The 19367-nt window shown below is 41.4% G+C and overlaps 1 long non-coding RNA gene and 1 pseudogene across 1 annotated transcript in view; both read right to left on the reverse strand.

Annotated features, from left to right (window-relative positions):
- Positions 1-17200: 17200 nt before the first annotated feature.
- The window catches only part of LOC125005724, a 37541-nt gene continuing 35374 nt past the window's right edge, over positions 17201-19367 (reverse strand). Inside the window, exon 3 of the long non-coding RNA XR_007112479.1 lies at positions 17201-17355. This is a non-coding gene — a long non-coding RNA (uncharacterized LOC125005724). The remainder of the gene's footprint in view (positions 17356-19367) is intronic.
- LOC125006022 lies at positions 18838-19009 on the reverse strand (annotated as a pseudogene).

The raw sequence follows: 19367 nt of genomic DNA on the forward strand, positions 1-19367 counted from the left end.
AGAGAAAGCCAGCGAGAGATTAAACCACTGTCGAATAAATTTTTCTGGAGGTATTTTAAGAATTCTTTAATTGTCTGAATAAGCAGATATGAGAGTCGCTGTTGTAAAGTTTCCCCTCTTTTAATATTTGGATTTCATAATGTTTGATTCATGTCTATGGCAGGTCCTTGCACATGGCTCGACCATCTGTCTGGCTCTGGCAGTGAAGCTCGTCCATATAAATTTGAGAGAGGCAGACGGAGCTGGAAAGGCAGAAGGTCTTTCTCAGACTGTACTACAGGATTGTGAGACATAGACGACACTGCAGAAACTCAGCTTGAAGAAAAAAAAAAAAAAGAGGGATATGTGACTTAAAACGATCTGCCCAAACAGAACAGGAAGTTTTGACTTTTTTTTTTCTTCTTGCACCCTCATGCATCATTAAGGACTTTTTTGTCTATTTGCGCAGATTTTTCCTTTATTTCCATCCCTTTGGCTGTGTTAGTGCATGTGGTGCACTTTTTGTAACAAAGCCTCTTTCTGCACAAAGTTTGAAATAAAAAAAAAAGTACTTGGCTGTAAGATTAAAAAACGTGGTTATAATGGAAGTCAATGGGTGAATAAACAGAGAAGTGATTTAGTTAAAGCGCTGTCTGCATCATCGTCATCACTGAGGGACGACTGAGCTTTGTGTGAATTCTGCATTAATGCAGAATCTTCTCTGATACCAATAATAATAATAATGCATATGTTTTATATAGCGCTTTTCTAAACACCCAAAGACGCTTTACACTGAATATATTATTCATCTCCTCACACAGTCACACCCTGGTGGTGGTAAACCACCTTGGTAGCACACTGACAGAAACATGGCTGCCAATCCAGTCCTTTCGGTTACTGGATGACCAGTCTATGGATGACCATAGACTGTATAACAACTAACAGCAACCTGCTCCTCTAAAGTGAAACTAAAGCAAGTAGAGCTCCCCCTGGAGGCTGGCTGCAGTATAGGTCATAAGCTCCACCCCGTCCTTGTTAGAAAATGAGACTAACACGAACATACATACAGATGAAGGTAGTTAGTCAGGTAGTTAATATAATGTTGATGATTGTAGTGCCAATTTTCTGTTTTGCAAAGTTTTGTCTAAGTTATTTGACGCTATAGAAACAGGATGTGACTTCAATACTGGAGCTTCGCCCTGGAACCGTTCTGATGAGTCTCTGGCTCCAAACTCACCAGATGACGCTGCCAGTATCCCCGGGAAAATAGCAGCAGTTTGGCCAATGAAAGGAAGTGGAGATGCAGTGTCCATATTTCTATACAGTCTATGGTTGTGGCCATTTATAACTCACTCAGATTATGGTATTTATGGTAAGTTCAATAAACATAAAACACATTTTGGTCGGTGAAAGGATCATCTGCAGACAAGAAACATCCGAAAGAGTCACCAAAATAATTAGCAGCCGTCCTTTAATGATGCACCTGTGCTTATTAAAAACAGCAGAGCAGGTCATGATGCTATAAATGTCGAACATCAGCCTCAGAGTTTAGACTAAAAATTAGAAGTGACTGTATTTCTATCTATAGTCCCCGTTAATTAACCCCCCCAAAAAAATAAGCCTTCTGCAAACACTCCTCGGATTATTAGCGGTAGCTGTCGTTTCATTATGAACAGACGCTATTTGATTAACACCTGTTTTTGCTCGATAATGACTAAATGGAGACTGGATGCAGAAGGACCAGAGCAGCCGCGTCATTAATCTCCATCGGGTCGTGTTTCCAGCTTCGCCGTGAAGACGTTACCGCAGCACAGAAAACACGTGTGCATTTTCAACTTCTTCCTACAAGCCACCGGAGGACGGGGGGACGGGGGGACGGCGTGGACACAATCACACAACGTTAACACCAGCTGCTCTCAGACGTCCTTTCCATCTCTCTCTGGAAATAACCAGCAGCAATTAGGTGTTGATGATCACATCGGTTTGGGCCACGAGAAGGTCGGGAGATGATTCAACTCCCCGATGCTGCTCATCACTGTCATCGAGGAGAAAAGAGAAGAGGCGAGAAGAGGGAGGGATAGAAACCTAACTCAGGCTGTAAAAGCCCTGGAGCTGCCTCCCCATTTAGGGCGACTTTGAAGGGGAGACTGCCTGGAAATGGCTCCGGCTTTGATGCAAAGCTCTGTGGATTTGTGTCAAATTGGGCCTCGCTGGTGCAGCCCCTCGCAGACTTCCATCTTCAGGCCGCCGAGCAAACACATCACTCCAGAGCGGGAGGCGATTTATCTTAAACGCTGCTTCAGAGGAGGATAAAGCACATTTCACTCATTAGAGCGTCGAATAAGCCTGAAAAAAATCTAATCAGATGAAATAAGGCCTCGGAGATGAGGAGGCGAAGCCAGGAGACCGGAGACACGGGGATGAGATATAAAAGCAGCACTCTGTAAGGTCACATGGAGCTTTAACAGAGTACACACACACACACACAGTGGTATCATTATGAAGGCATGTCCTATTAGCTCAGCTGTGGGGAAGCATCCCTGGCTCTCTCCCTCTTTCTAAAGGGCCTCAGCTCCCAGAGGGGAGGAGTGCTTCAGCACAGCAGACGAATGGAAAGAGAGCGAGGGATGTGACTGATTCAAAGAAAAACTGGTACAAAAATAAAACAGTGCTGATGGAGGAGGAGGAGGAGGAGGAGGAGGAGGCGGAGGAGGAGGCGGCATGTTCGGGTTCAAACAGTCAGCTGAAATACCAAAGGCCTAAGAGACACGACTGCACTTCCGTCAGTTCAAGTTAGTTCCGTTCATATGATGAAGAAACAAAACGAAACGTCCCCATACATTCGTTTTACTTATTTGCAGACTCCAGTCATGGAGGTCATCATGGTGCAGGTTTAAAGCATACACTGTATAAAGATGGACAGCGGAGCTGCTCCTCTAAAGTGAAGCCAAAGCAAGTAGAGCTCCCCCTGGTGGCTGGCTGCAGTATGGGTCATAAGCTCCGCCTCCTCCATGTTAGTGGATGAGACAAATTAAAACACTAAAATATACGTCAAATTCAATTTTTATACAAGGATGGTTTCTGTCATTTCAGGTAGTTAATATAAAGTGTTAATGTTTTTGGATGAGCTTCGTTTTAGTTAATTGACACTGTAGAATAACCACTCGTTGCCATGCCAACCGCTCCATAAAGCTTAAAAAAAATATAAATAAGTACAGTGTATAACCCAAAATTTCTTTGTAACTGGTGGACGTAGAGCAGAGCTTTGAATTAATTAAACAAGAGGGCGGGGCATCGATATCGTGGCCATATCTTCCATATCCGGCCAATACGAGGAAATGGTGACATGTTTTCCTTTACAGTCAGTGGTTTCAACCAATGAACAGACCATCAGCACTTTTGGTAATCTTATCTTAGCTTAGCTTAGCTCATGCACATTCAGGTTCTCTGTGAAGCCAAACAAACAGTCAGTCAACTTGAATTTACACATTGAGCCTGAAAAGTCACAATTTTGTTCTACGGTGATGAACACGCTAAGAGTCCAATAAAAGTTATCGTCTGACTAAAATGAAAAACCAGGAAGCCTAAATAGACACATACAAAAGACATGAATCGTTAATAGCATAATTGCCATTATTGTCATTTTGACTTACTGTTAATGTGTTTGCTAAATATTATGTTTTTTTCTTGTTTTAATAAACGTTTAAATATGACGCAATTACACTGTTACGCTGGTTAATCCAATGAAAACCCAAACTGAGTAAAAGCTCAAAAGTTTGAACAAACAAAACCAAAGTCAAAATTTGGTTGAGAGGTTTTGAAGCTCAGCTGGACTCCAAGCTAATTCTAAAATCTAAATCTTAATAATGCAAAACTTCAAGCCTGGATATAATTTAATCAGGTGAGTTCTATAAAAAGTTTTTCCCTGTTCACGCGTCCTGAATGGAGAAATTAGCCTGAGAGACCAAAACTGTTTGGTTTTTGTTTTTTTGTACCAAGTTGTAAACATGATTATTTATTATTTATTATTTAAGTTTTAACATTTTAACATGGAGGTCTATTGACTCTCTTTTCTGGAGCCAGCCTCTAGTGGACATTAAAGGAACTGCAGGTTTTTTGGCGCTGGACACTGAGTTGGTGAAACTGGAGCCACTTTCTGAAGACTTTCAAAACCTCAAACTTAAGATAGGAGGAGAAAACTGGGCATTAGTTAAAATTAAAAACAATAATTTAAAGAAATATCAACGTGAGACTTTATAAATCTGACTTTTAATCCCGTCCTCAGTCGTCAGTCGTGATCTGACTGCACGGGACTCTGCAGATGTCACGTTCTGTCACTCTGAACTCTTTCAGTCCGATTCTGCCGCTCATGCACACCTCTTACTTTTTATTGTTGCTGTTTTCAAGCCGTGCAGGTGTCATCCATCACTCTGATTTGGATGCGTTTAGGTTTTTCGTTACTGCATTACTCCTGCTCCAGATAAGAAATCCCAAACAAATCAGTGTGAAAGCATGCCGTGTAATCCTTCAGCACGGTCTGTTCGATCATATCTTAGAAGGCAAGATTAATGTTTCGGGGCTTAATTTGGAAAAAAAAAGTGAAACTCTGGATTTTTATTTACCCTCAGCTCTGGTTAAGGGGTCAGCGCGAGTCAACCACAGACTCCCAGTAATTTAATTAGTCTGTTTCAGAGAGTGACTGCAATGACAAAGATAGTGGAGAGAGATGAAGGGCCTCTCATTCATCCAATTTCCTCTCCAGCCTGCTTTATATGCCCTTTCACTTATTACTGCGTCCACAGAGGACGTTATATAGGAGAGCGCGGTGATACAGGGAGCTGAATCACAGCGTCCCAGGCATCGATCATTCACAGTCTGATCTGACAACAGCTGTCAGAGTAAACGCAGAAGAGACGGAGCAGCCGGAGGAGCCTCGACTTCACAGTGACTCTGCAACAAAAAAGAAAACACCGATAACATTTAGGAAGAGCGCGGCATTCTGGGAAATGTGCCACCGCCGTACGCAGAGTCAGATCAACAGCACAGATCAAGAAAGTGTGAACACAGAGGACGTGCTCGACTCACAGCGGGACGGTGGCGCTCGTTAGAGACCGAAACTCAATTAACTAATGTTTTAAGTTTAAATGAGTGTTTAAATTAATAAAAAGGTATAATGTGACTTTAACGCTCATAAATAAAGTAATAATTCAGAATCAAAAGCGTTCACTAGAGGACTGTCTGCACAATGATACCTACACATATCGTATCTCCTCTCCAGATAAACTCTCAGTGGAGAGAATGTGTAGATTTTGTGAATGGTGCATCTTTACATCAGGACTCAGTGTCTCTGGCATAGACTGTATATAAACATGAACAACGTGTCCCCGCTTCTTTGCATTGGTCAAACTGACGCTATTTTCTTGGGGTTACAGGTGGTGCCGTCTGATCTGAGAGTGGAGTCACGATAACTAATACTACGCTCTGCTTTAACTCCAGCAGCTACAAGGAAATGTTGGATTATCCTCAGAAGCCCATGACAGAATTCTGCTTCTTCTTACCGGTTTCATGTTTCCAGTGTCCCGCTACTGTCCACACAGCTCATCAAAACTATACGAAGTAGTATTAGTGCCAGGCAAAATAAATAAATTTAAAAAAAAAAGAAATTCAGGAAAAAAGAAAAACAACTATAGGAAAAAATCTGGCAAAAAAAAAGCCAGGTAAAAAGATAAAATAAAAAATTCAGGCAATAAAAAAGAAAAAAAAATGTCAGACACAAGAGGGGAAAAAAAGATTCCAGGCAGAAAAAGAACTGCAGAAGCTCGACCTCAGTACCTCGGCCATGACAGCAGCCGGAGTATGAAGGTGATTTTCTGAAGTGGTGCAACTGTATTTGTAACTGATGAATTGTGAGCTTAATCAAGTCATTTGTAGAGACAGCCATTAGCCATCGACTATAGCTACTAGTTTGATTTAAAAAACTCAATTTATTTATTTTTATGTCTGTCTATTCTTTTCTATTTTTTTTATACTTTCTACTCTTCTGATCCACTACATCTCGAGGTAAATGTTGTATTTAATAATAGCCAACATCATTCTTCTGTGAGAAACGACGGATGAGGCACTGTCTATCTCGAACTATCCCCTTTTTAAAGACTTTTTAAAACATCCATATCGTGCATCGACTGAAACCATGGAAACCAAGCGCTGCCGGCTTCCGCTATGAATCATGGGTAACATTCAGAATTCAGGAAAAAAGTGGGTACACTGTGCTTGTTTTTCATTCATCTTTTCCAGCTCCCATTTTCGGTTGCCCTGGCAACCTGCAGTGATTGTGACGCCACATCCTGTTCCCATTGTGTCAAATAACTAAAGCCAAACTTCATTCTTGAGTATGCATCAGTATTATATTAACTACCTAAAAAGACTGAAACCATCCTTGGAAGAAATGTATGTATTTATTATTTGGAGCTTATTACCTATTGCTCTACTTGCTTTGGCTTCACATTGAGGATTTATTCCAGCATCCATCTCTATACAGTCTATGGTCTCCATCAACAGACTGAGCCCCACGCTGCTAAACATAATCCAACAACAAGTATGATGGTCACACTCGTCCAACGTCGTCTGGATCCATTTCACTTGTGCGTGGTGGCAGATGGGATCCAGAGCGTCTATAAAAAGGCTTCACCCACTCATCTGGTGGTTTCTGAGAGATCCCCCTTCAACGCTGACAGACTCTTTCATCAGCCGACACTAGATCCTGCTTATGATGGAAGGCTAAAAGTAGCATTAGTTGCCTGCAACAGCTGAAAATAGATCAGCTCCAATTAGCCCCAGCGTTGCCCCCCTTTACAACAACTGTGTCAGGCAGAATGAGCTTTGGTGCCCAGCAGGGACCCTCATGACCTGCCGATGGGAAATCACTTGTCCCAAAACAAAAAAGAAAAAAAAAGACAGAGGTCAGACAAAACTGGCTGCAGAGTAAATAAAGGATGACAGACTGGTTTTAAAACAATTACAGAGATCTAAAAGTGACCTCTCTCAGTCAGGACCAGAGAATGTGCAGCACCTGAAATAAACCAGAGCAGATGATCTTACATTGGTCTGAAAGAAGATCATTTTCTCATGTCGCTGCTGCTGCTGCTGCTGACAAATAAACAGTGAGCTGTTCGTTACACGGCTCTGGTATGTTTCAGTTTAAACTGCTGCTGGGAAACATGTCCCAAAAACTCGTTCTCAGACTGGAAATCCATCAGGGTGGTGGGGATTCATCTCAGGTCTGATGCACAGTTTGGCCTCCAGGAAATAAAACCCGACTCAAATGACATTAAAGCAAGATCTAAATTAGGTTTCATGTCCTCTTTGGTATTTCAAGTTTGGTTTAGACTAGAAAATAATAAAAATGTAGTTTGTTTTTCAATTTTAAAAGCAAAAATATAAAATGTCCCACAAGTAAATTCACCTTTGGTCCTTTAATCTGTATGAAAATAAGACAAATAGAAGTAAAAGAGAAACCAGTGCTTATTTGATTCATAGGTGAAGAAGAAGAAGTTGTTTCCGTCAGTCAGTGATTTCAGATCTTTCCTTTTGGTCTAAATGGAGCACGGACATGAACAATATTTAGATGTAATTTTAGACTTTCTGACGTAACGTATCTGGTCATTTGAATTTATCTCTGAGCGTTTGTCTGTGAATCAGAAGAAGAACCAGTGTTCAACACGGTGGAGATTAATCCCTGGACCAGAGAGACGTTGATGGCTACTTTTTGTTTTTTCCAAAGGCAAGAACTCATCTTAGAAGAAAGAAGATTAAGAATAACTATATTTATAATATGTAGTCGATTTAATTGCGTATAATTTTTTTTTATTGTTGTTTCAACCATATAAAGCAGAACTTGTGAGGACCATGGAGCTCCATGAAGACACAAGACTAAGTACAACACAAGGGACTGAGCATAAAGTGCACATGTGCAAACTGAGGCAGACGATACGAAACAATGCAAACACTGCTTCATTCTGAAAGTGCCAAACTAATGTTCATGAGGTTTCTGGTGGTTCCTCCATCTTCTACGTCAAGTTTCTCATCTTTCATGTGTGTTTGTGTTAATCCAGTCAGATCCTGACAGTAGCTTCTATCCTATGCTGGAACTCACACGTGGACTCATTTCAGTGAACAATGTGGCGAGATTTGGTTCATGCAAAACCAAATAAGATTTTCTAAATCATAATCAGAGCTTTCAAATCAAGATGGATCTGAATTGAAAAATAGTTTGGCACCCAACTCTAGAATATTAAAGAATTTTCAGTGGTTCTAGATAAAGAGTCAGAAGGAGAATGAGTGTGAACAGAACGCTGGGTTCAGTCAAACGTCTCCGTCGAGAAGCAGTTCTTTTACTCCAGGTCTACTACTCAAAGCACGGCGGGAACAAACAGTGCATTTTTCCAGGAGTCTGACTTCATGACCCACAGAAAGATTTTGTGTTGTTCTGAACACTGAGGCAGAGGGAGACAATAAAGAGATTACAAAAAATAGCCTGTTCTGAGCAGGTCTAACCCTGTTTGATGACGCTGCGCCTCTGTCCACTTCACAGTGAGTCATCCCAGTCACTAAATACCAAACGGCTTCTCACAGGAGAGATAAAACCGTCTGTGTCTGCCAACCAGAATGTCAGTTTACTGGAACCAAACACATCTTCGTCAGCAGCCTCTGAACGGAGACGTTTTCTAATCTGTGCTGCTCTGACAGTGACTGGCATCATTATCCCACCAACCAAACAGAAAACAGAACCCAGAAGCTCCGCGTATTTGGTCATTTATGGGGTTTTTACTTTTTAATCAGCAGCGTGAATCCCACCGACATCCATTAAAATATCATCTGATGACACAAATGAATGGTTCGCAGGGGATTCCTGCTTCACTGTTGGTCAAAGATGAACCCCAGGTGAGAGTGAATGATAATACAGGTGTCGCCGTGCAGCTTGGTTCATGCGTCAGGTTTACAGAAGATGGAAGAAGAAAGACAGTTCTTATTGGGGATCATCAAACATACATTGAAAGCCTGGAGGCAGCAGACGTGTGAAGACATGGTAACTGTCATTTAGAGAGCTCATTTAGAGAGGTACAACGACATCAAGACTTATAAAAGTTTACTAATGAGACTTCTCCCTGATCCAATTAACGCATTGATCCAGGGGCGACATATGTTCGCTGGGTAAAGGTGACATTCTGCATTTATGAATTTGTGCAGTGCTTTTTTTACACCTATCGGAACGTTTAATTACTTCAGCTGATGAAGAACCAAACCACCAAAGTCTGTACCTTGGGTTTTCTTTATATAAGTGCATATAATGAGTCTAGAGCAGGGGGGATAAACTCAATCTGATCTCAAGTGGAACAGAATAATAATCTATGAGTAACAACAGCTCCAGACTGTTTCCAATTGTTTTAGTGCAAAAGAAAACAAGAAAATCAGGAGAAAGTTTACATTTAATAAACTATCCTCTAAAGAAAAACGTTCTTAAGAAAAATAAGTGCATTTGAGGCATGTTACTGTCTACAGTTTAGTCCTATAGTAGGTCTCAAATTAGGGGCCGCTTCTGGCCCGCAGGCCTCATGTTTGACATCAGAAGACATTCAGCTTTCTCAAATTGCTGGTGTCATTGCTTGTTTGTGTTTCTATGGCAACAGGGAAAGATGAGAGCGTGTTTTTGATTGTATTTTATTGTTTTCTTTGTTTTATGGGCCTGTAGATTTTTGTCTTTTATGTCTGTAATGTTGATTTGAAAGTCCAATAGAAGATTATTATTCTCACTAGTAGTAGTAGTAGTAGTAGTAGTAGTAGTAACAGGTAGTGGAGCAGCATCACAGTAGGAGGTGTATGATTCAGGTTTCTTGGTGGTGGATGTCTGATTTATTCACTGCTCCAGTCATTTCTCCAGATCAGCGCAGAGTCTTTATTTGCTAAACTCGATCCAGTCTCATCTAAAGGTTTTGCATTTCATTCATTCGCACTCGTAAAATAAACACGTCCCTCAGTGATGTGCTGTGGTTTCAGTCTTGTGATCAAACTGCGAAGGGATCACTGGAAAAGAATCATCTGTAAAACAATAAACACGTGTTTGTTTCTGATCTTGATCAGAATTTAATCCATGCACTACAATATGGTTTGATTGTTTTATTAAACAGAGAGTCAGTCTGCTCGGTAAGAAGACGCTGGAGACAATAAAAGTATTTAGAATCTGTTCGATATAAAAGCGAAGTAGACTGGAATCATTTGTGTATTCATGACCTGCCTCCTGCAGCTCCTACTGGTAATAAACTTCCCGTAGCTCCATCCAGGTCCGATACGGCTTCTGTCTCTGGGAGAATTGTTCACATTCATCAATATTCCAGCTCTGACATCCGACACGGGAGCGTCATTCATTTTTAATCCGAGCTCTGCTTCTCTTTAAGAGTTTAATCTGAGGAGGCTGAGGGCTGAAAAAGACTTTTCTGAAATCCAAACTGAGGGAGAGGCCGAGTCCGACTCCCGGCAGAGACGGTCGCAGCATCAGTGATGAAAGCTGAGCCGCACCCCCCCAGGACAACATGCACGACACAGTACGGCGTCCTTTTAAGACGTCTGAGTCGCTGCCAGATGAAGGGATGCAATTTAGAGATTTCTCTGAAGAAGAAGAACTTTCTCTCAGCCAGACGCGTTAAATTATTGATCGCTGCATTTCTCTGAACGCTGTTGGTAGACGGAGGGCTTGTTGCTTTCAGACGACAGGCTTCTCTGCACCGTGTGATGCGGTGAATAAACTTCTGGTGGATTTGTTGCTCTCTGACAGGTGAGTGGCAGCTTCAGGTAATCGACAACTGACAAAATATAAACCGGCGCTGCTGATGTTTTGTCTTAGTTCAGGGGAAACTCTTTCACATTTCAGTCTGACAGCGTAGAGTCCTCCAAGAAAAGCTGACAATCAAATGGGTTTAACATCCATCATTTGGGACAAATCAACACAAGGTTTAATAAGGAAGAAAGGGGATCAAGTTGGAGGGCAGAATACAACCTTTGTTGAGGTATTTTAGTGATTAGACCGGCGGTAGAAGACAGAGCTGACACCAGACAATGATTTCAAATAAAGACAGGACAGCTCTGGAGTCTTTTGACGGTTTCCACTGGTCAACAATAGCAACTGTGTTGGTGTTGAGGGTGTGGCTCATTATTAGTCAGTACATGAGTACACTTACAGTAAGTGCATGTGAACATGTTACTGCGACTAAAATCTGACTTCTCTTTATCCGGTTAAGACGCCCGGATAATGTGATTGGAAATTGATTTTCTCCAACATGTTTACACTCAATCGGTCTTTTAACTGGACAACGCGTGTGCATATGCTCCACAACCGCTGCTCTAGTGTATGACCCTGGAAGAAAAACATCCAAGAAAGCCAGTCACAGAAGAAGAAGAAGGTAAACAGTCGGTAGAAAAACTACCTGAGGGATAGTGCCATCTATCTGCACCAGAAGTAGCGCAGCGTAGCATAGGAGATTAAAAAAGCTGAACTATTATCCATAGCTCCATTAAGCTGTGCATGTTAACATACCGAGTGATGACTGACACCTGGGGAGGTGTGATCACAAACCAACATCTGCACGTGTCTGAGAAAACACTCTCTTGGTAGTAGTGTGTTTCTTCTTTAGTATTTCTGGCTGCTTCTCCACCTCCATCATTTTCAAATTGATTGTTTTGGATTAATAAAGATGGAACACACTGAGGTTAGCTGAGGAGGTTCAGAACATTTGTATAATTCGCCTTAATTTTCCCAAATGTTTCAGTCCCTGTTGTTGAAAGCGAAGCAGGAAGTTGAAACAAATATGAACCCGAGTAGCAAAAAAGACTGTTGCAGAGTGAACCAGACTGACAAGCTACAAGTAAAAAAAGGCTCACACTGGTGTAGACTACATAGGTAGACTACAGCGTCTATGTCCTGCAGAGGTACAAATATAAGAGAAATATTACTGAGTCAAAACTCAGAAAACAAGGGAACATGGGCAAAGGAAAAAAAAACTTGCAGGAAGGAACTCAGGTTTATGTGGTGAATAAACAGAAGAGAAACATGAGGGGTAAGCAAACAGACAAACTGACAAAGGGAGAGACAGGACTATATAAAGGACTATATAAATACACTGAGAGCTAATGAAGGAACAAGATACGGGTGAGACCAGTTAGAGAGGAGCAAACAATCACAGACGACGACAGGAAGTACAACTACCACAATTAGGTTTCTTGAAATAGAGAAACTTCTATCCTCAAATAGTGAACGTTTCTAAGGAGATTTTAAATGTACAATTTAAAGTGGTAATCATCCATGTAAACTGGCATTATTCAATAGCCTAATTCTTTCTACAAGTGCTGAAATAGTTCCCTGGATGTGGATGTGTTGTATAGAGAAGCATATCGTCTGCGTATAATGATATTTTATTAATTGTGTCTTTAGTGGTATATCCATGTACCCAAAGGTCAAGTCTAAGCCAACGGCTCGATAAAGCTTGCCGTGGCTCCACGATTCCTCTGACCCCAGACTCATTTCTTTTAAGTATAAAAACACAAGTACCATCTTCTGTTAGAATGTCAGAATTATTTTGAGACCCTGGAAAAACTGATAAAAGCCAGAAAAGTCTTCAAGAACATGTTTAGATCTGGTGCACACTCCATCAGCTCCTGGGTTTCCTGTATTAGTGTGATACATTGTGTCTCCAGTCACTACTTATCATGGACATTTATCTCATGACCTGTCTGTAGACTTATTATTATTGTCATTGTACAGTTCTAATTGTGTAGGAGATTTCATGTGTTTTGCTTGTGCAAATGAGAGGAAACACAACCTTGTTTCCTCATAAAGCATACTCTCATTTATCTTGTATGTTAAAATTTAAAGGTAACAAGAATTTGAATGAAATGCCTCCTTTAAGAATAACACCAAACATCAGCCGAATGTCTGTAGTGAAGACAGACAACGAGACAAACAGTCCTGACGTGCTGTGGTCCCACATTTACAAAGAGGTCGACATCCCGTCACGGTCTTCAATTACCTTCCCGAGCAGAGGCAGAAAAACAAAGCTGCAGGGCGGCTGACACTGTGGGACGCAACCCAACCTAAATAAATCAGAGACATGCATGAGTCAGGCTGTCCAGCGACAGCTAACTGGGCTGGAGTTTGGCTGCAGATCAACAGTGCACACATAAAGAAAAGTCGGATAAAAACAGACCAGAATGTGGATTTGTGGCTGAAAGGAATCTTGGCTGCTCCTCCAGCCTGAGGCGGCAGAATACAGTATCTGCTGTTTCCTCCTCACATTTTAAGATGCATATTTAATCACGGCTCGCCACCCACGGCTCCGAAAACACCAGGGTCAGCAGAGAGGGCCTGGCTGAATACGCTCGCCGCAGAAAATGGGCTTTGACAGCGTTTTTCTGCTGATTATCACGGGAACAAATTGAGCTTTAGGTGCGCCGGCTGATGATGGAGAGCAGGGGGCGGGGTCAGTAAACAGCCTGACACAGATACCGCCGAGCAGGACAGATCTAATTAATGCAGACACATAAGTGGCTAAATTTCACCCTGGATAAACTGTGGATGATTAGAAAGCTTCAACAGCTCTCCATAAACACGACCGGCCAAACACAAGAGCTTTGCAGACAATGAATGGTTGTTTGTTTAAAGGCTGCAGACACAAAAACACAACTTTAGATTTATTATTGACACAAAAATGTGATCAGAGATTAAAACTGTTTCCATGGACGCTAAATAAAATAATCTGATTAGATTCATGTGTTTGTATCCAAACATCAATAGGTGGAAAACTTTATTGTCTAAATGTATGTGTTGAAGTGGAGCATGAAATCTACTTTTAATGTAACAGAAGAAGAAGAAGATTGTCCTCCATCTTTCTCTCCGGTCCTGAATGTCTAGAGTCTTAGTAGATGAGCCAAGATGCCTCCACGTCTCCTTCGTTGCTGTCCACACAGATTCCAGCTTGGTTCATCTTGTTTTTCTGGCTCCAAGTGTCATAATATTGTGTTTTGGTACCTTGTGTTTTATTTTGAAGTCGTTTTTTCTTTGTAATTCAGTTTTTACTTCCTGTCTTGTGTCTTTTTCCATCAGCCCATGTGTGTCTGCATTTAGCCCTGTCTCGTCCTCTCAGTATTTACTTATTTTCTAGTTGTGATTTCCTGGTTGTTCCCTGGTCACTGGCCTTCTGCTCCTCCTGGAGACCCCTCTCCTGATGTTTGACCCACATGGAGCAGACATGCTTGGAGAGAATGGATTTATTCCAATAACCAGAGAGAAACCAGCACATCAAGAGTTTACATGGTTATTAAAGGGTTACACCACCACCTCTACATCTGACTGCAAACTGATGATTCAGGTTGGGTTATAAGAGGAGTACAAGAGTCCATGTCCAGAATGTTCCTGCAGGTCTACGGGTTTAAATTTATCTCACAATACTTTAACAATTAAAACACCAAGTTGTAATTGATCACTGTGTCCATATATGAAATGAAATTGCCAGGACCAGAATATGAGTCTAGTTACAGATAACAGCGAAAATAATAACTGGATCGTCCTCGTGAACTAATTTGACTCCACCATAATCAGGTGACATGTATGACCACTGTTACTCTTCTGTCCATCACCCTATTAAGCCCCGCCACAACCTATTCGATTGTTGGAGGCACTCTATTAGTAAACACCAAAAGTACAAAGTACATGAAAAATGGTTTCTGTTATTATTGTATTGTTGGCTGGACCAACAGGGCAGACCGTGAAAAACATTTGGAATTTTATAGACTGACAAACATTACTACAAATCAGGTGCTTGTGGTTAGCGAAGATAAACCAGGATCTATGAGGCAGAAATCTGGACAACATCTGAATTTGTTTGGCCCATTTCTTGTCAGGCATATGAAATGTTAACTTGTTTCTTCAGGTGATCATTCCAACAGATTTTACCCAATCTGGGTCATATTTTTCTGGAATACAATGAGAACTACAGCAGATTTTATATTCTCTACATTTTAAGAACAGGTTTGATGTTGTACCAGGTCATTAAATGTGATCAGAATAAGTTATAAGTCAATAATGCCACATGTGGTAGCTTGATGAATTACATTATTATCATTACACTAGAAAATTAGTTATGAGCCGCTGCATCAACATTTCAGTTCCCCGGTTGGTCGAGCCAAAAACACGCCAATAATTTGTCCACGATCTACTTCAGGCCATGCACTTTGGTTGCCTTACCAAATGCCTCCAACATGGTTACTTCTAGACTGACGACGCGCTGTGAAAACCCTCTATTCTAATCGGTTCAACCTTGAGTCAAAGTCGTTTGTTCCAAATTTGACAAAATTTACTAAAAGTATTCCTTAGCTATGCGGTAGAGAGACACAACAAGAACAAGCGTAAATACTGAAATTATTTTACAGAAAAGAAACTTTAATTTTCTGCTGGAGTGATTATCTGTAGGAAGCGTCAAGGCAACAGATGCAACTGTTTCTAAGATACTTCACACTGGGCTGACAATCATGGACAAACACCCAGAGCATGTTTACGGCCAATTAACGTGATGCATTAACACATCAGGTAACGAGATGTTCTATATTGTCCCGAGCAGCGCAGACAAGGCAGACGCAGCGCCGCGGGTTAATGATGAATTAGTCTCCAGTTCAGCTGACAGACACGAAGAGTCAGACGAGCAGCCAGAGAAACAGCCAATTAGACGGCCAAATGAATTCCCATAAAACCTGAGATTCCCTTTAAAATGAGTGAGAGAAACAGTGTGAATACATCACACACAGACGATATGACTCAGAGCGGCAGCAGCTGTTGTTTCTTTGTGTTTCTGAGGACATTCCCACACAACAAGGTACGCCGAGACAAATGAACAGGCCGGCGTGGGCTGAAAATCACTTCTGAGCAACAGTGACCTCTGACCTGTTCCATCGCGGTGAACGTCAATCCCCTTACAAGGAAACGTTATAAAACAGGAAGCACGGAAACCAGAATCATCTGAGGAAATGTCACGGTGCATCTTTGTTCGTATTTGTAGGTCCAGGTGTCAAAGTGTAACACATAGGTTTTATGAGAACATTTTGTGAGCGCACATGCTTTTTGTAAAACAATGAAAGCTTTCACTGTCTTTTTAGGTTCATAAACAGAGGTAGTTCAAATAAAAGCTATAGTATAAATATCTGTAAAATGTGGTTTAGTTGGGTTGATTTTTACAGTTTTTATCTGATTTTATCCAAGAGGCAACATTCAAGCCAACGAAAAGAAAATTTCAGTTCCTCTTATCACCACCAGGGGCTGGCTACAACAGTGAGTCAATCCCCCATACAACTCCATGTTACAATGTCCAACCTTACAGAAGAAATAAACACATTTTATAAACAGATTTGGTTTCTAAAGCTGTTATTCCTGGAGAATCCACTTTAAAGTCCAAGTGTGAACACTGATCTGGTGTCAGTTCACATGTGGAAGTGGTGTGGGACACATGTGACTTCATTCGTTTGGTTAGTGTGAACACACAATGAGTGCTGGGTCCCATTAAAGACCACCCACTCAACAGAAGAGGAGTTTAACTCATTCATTCAACTACTTGTAGAAATGATCGCCTGAATATGTGACGACATTAGTAATGAGCCTCTCACCAACCATGTGTTCCTGGTACAGATCCATTAGAGACAATAGCTGATACAATATTTTACTGACCAGTTATTGCAAACAGAGTTTAAAAAATGAGATCAGATCTCAAGTGCTGACTGGGGACACATGTGGAGAGCCCTGGTGTGAACACGGGTACTTAAAATGGACACTTCTAATCAGGCTGACCGGGATGAATGAAAAGTGGGTATCCTCACAGGTTGCTAGGTGTTTTTAGCCACAAATCCAGTCATGTTCGACCTCTTTGATTAATGAACTGGGAGTTAAGTGGAGTTCGGCAATCATGGAAACAGACGGAGGAGCTTCAAAACCACTCATCGGAAATCCTACCCCCATTTATTTTCCAACTTTATTGGGCCAATAATATTTGCTAGAGTGCCACATCTTAAAAAAGAAAACATGCACTCGTATGCAGTGACAAAATGCTGTGAATGAATAAGCTCTCGTACTTCCACAGAGTGTGGGTGAGGCTTGAAAGCAGCATGGAGGACATTACACAAGGATCCGATGGAAGGATAAGAACGTGATAGATCCGGCCGCTGAGAAGAGGTGGAGCCTGGTGATGAATGAGAACAGGACGGTTTCCAAAGCTCAGGTGTAGTTATTACAATTCTCCTCAGTGTCGCCTCACATGCAACATGACTGAGAGTGACTTCGGCAGCAATCTGTAAAGTAATCAGGCCAATTTGTTACTGAAATGACTCGGGTGCTGCTGGAGGAGAGTCGGACTGAAATCAGCTGAGTGATTTGTCACGCTGACAAGGAACGAACAACTACAACTGACCTGAAATGTAAAAGAAATGTAAATGAGAACAGGAGATGAATTTGCAGGTACAGAGATTCCAGAAATGTAAAATCCCCCTTGACAGCTGCGCTAATAACTAAATATTCTTGCTTCATGAAGCAATTTGCTCTTCGTCCATCTCTTTGTAGCTGACAGTTGGTCTCTAGTGGCTCTCGTATATTTTCCAGTGACACAGAACATAATAATATTTCTAGGGCATGGACGGAGCTAGCTCCTCTTCTATTTGAAAAGAAAATACAGTCAAAGCCGCTCCATCTGGGTTCACCTCTTATCAGTGTGTTCACCTTAGTGGTAGGAACCAATGTGGTGGATGGTGTGTGTCCTCCAGGTAGACGTTTGGGTATCAGTCGCTCCCATTGGTCAAGACGTCTTCACGTCTCCAAAGGATCATCAACTCTCTGAATGCTGGTCCTCCACCCACCCCAAATATTCGTCAATGATATTAAAGAACAGAAAATCCCTACGACATGAGGGAATTTAAAATATTCTATATGCTCTACTCTAAGCGCAACATCTGTCTCTCTCATGGTGCATTCACTGACATCAAGGACAAAAAACGTGCTCTACAACCACAGACAATGTCAACTAATAGAACTGAATGTAAACACATGAGCTTATTAATTCTGAGTGCTGCAGATATGCACATCCTATATAAATCGTCACCATCTATAACATTTAATAGTACTCCACAGTGTGCAAGTCTTTCTCTGCAGCTAAAGGTCCAAAAACTTCATCAAATAGTTGATGTGGAGCCTCTGTCTCTCTGTTACCACAGGACGTTTGGTGAAGTTGTTACTGACTGCTGTCCAGAGGATTTGGACCATTCCTCTGCTAGCGTTAGTGGATGTGTTTTGAGATGCACTGCAGTAGGACTTTAGTTTCATTCCAGGAGTGAGATAATAGTATGGACTTCATCTTTAGTGACATATTTCCACACACTTGATGAACCGGACTCCTCACTTGTCTTCTAGGAGGTGTCCATGTTTTTATTGTCATGTGATCGGTGACTAGTCGATGCTTAAAGCGTCATTGTGCAGCAGTAAAGTCGACCAATCGGTACAAACCCTAATACAGACCATCATTTAAACTTCAGAAGATATTTTGATGCTATACATTTAAATGAAAGGAAATTAAATCAGTTTTATTTGCTGCATGTATGTAAACATATAAGGATTTTTTTCACTGTGTTTAACCCATCTTAGTAAGTCCACTTGGAGGAGTGGGCAGCCACACAAGACGCCTATGGGAATAGTTTGGGGGTATTAAAGTACTTAGCTAGCTTAGCTCAATGCACCTCACCCATGGACATAGTGAGGACCGGACAAGTGACCTCAAAGCTACTTCTACAGCCACCGGAGACATTCCTGGAGAAACTGCAGCACCAGGTCGATGCATGGAGCTCATATTCCATCTCCTTGGTCCAAAAATCTATTTAATATATTGGTTTCAGTATTTTGGGACGTATTAGATGTTAATCCGATAAGAAATGATACTGCACTTGATCCAGAAGTGTGTAAATAGCTTTCATATGATCATATTATTATTACACCAGAGAAAGCTTTTCTTAACTCTCAGAGCAGATCGAGACTGGAATGACATGAGTCTAAAATATTTCTGTTGGAGAAATCGATCCACCAAATACACCTTCAAGTAGTTTAACTACTTTACCACAATAATCTGACATGTCAGCAGCATGTTAATCGATCGCAATCATGCAATGCAAGTAAACGTCTCTGACAAGGAAGCAGCTGCACTTCCAAATAAAAGCAGAAACGAGCGAGGCACAGATAAAGGAGGACGAGCTGAGGCCGAACAAAGTTTAGTGTCAGCAGGAGAACGAGCTGCAGTCCAGTCGGTTCAGCGGAGTGACAT

This window comes from Mugil cephalus, chromosome 3 (assembly GCF_022458985.1).
Source record: "Mugil cephalus isolate CIBA_MC_2020 chromosome 3, CIBA_Mcephalus_1.1, whole genome shotgun sequence".
Taxonomy (NCBI): domain Eukaryota; kingdom Metazoa; phylum Chordata; class Actinopteri; order Mugiliformes; family Mugilidae; genus Mugil; species Mugil cephalus.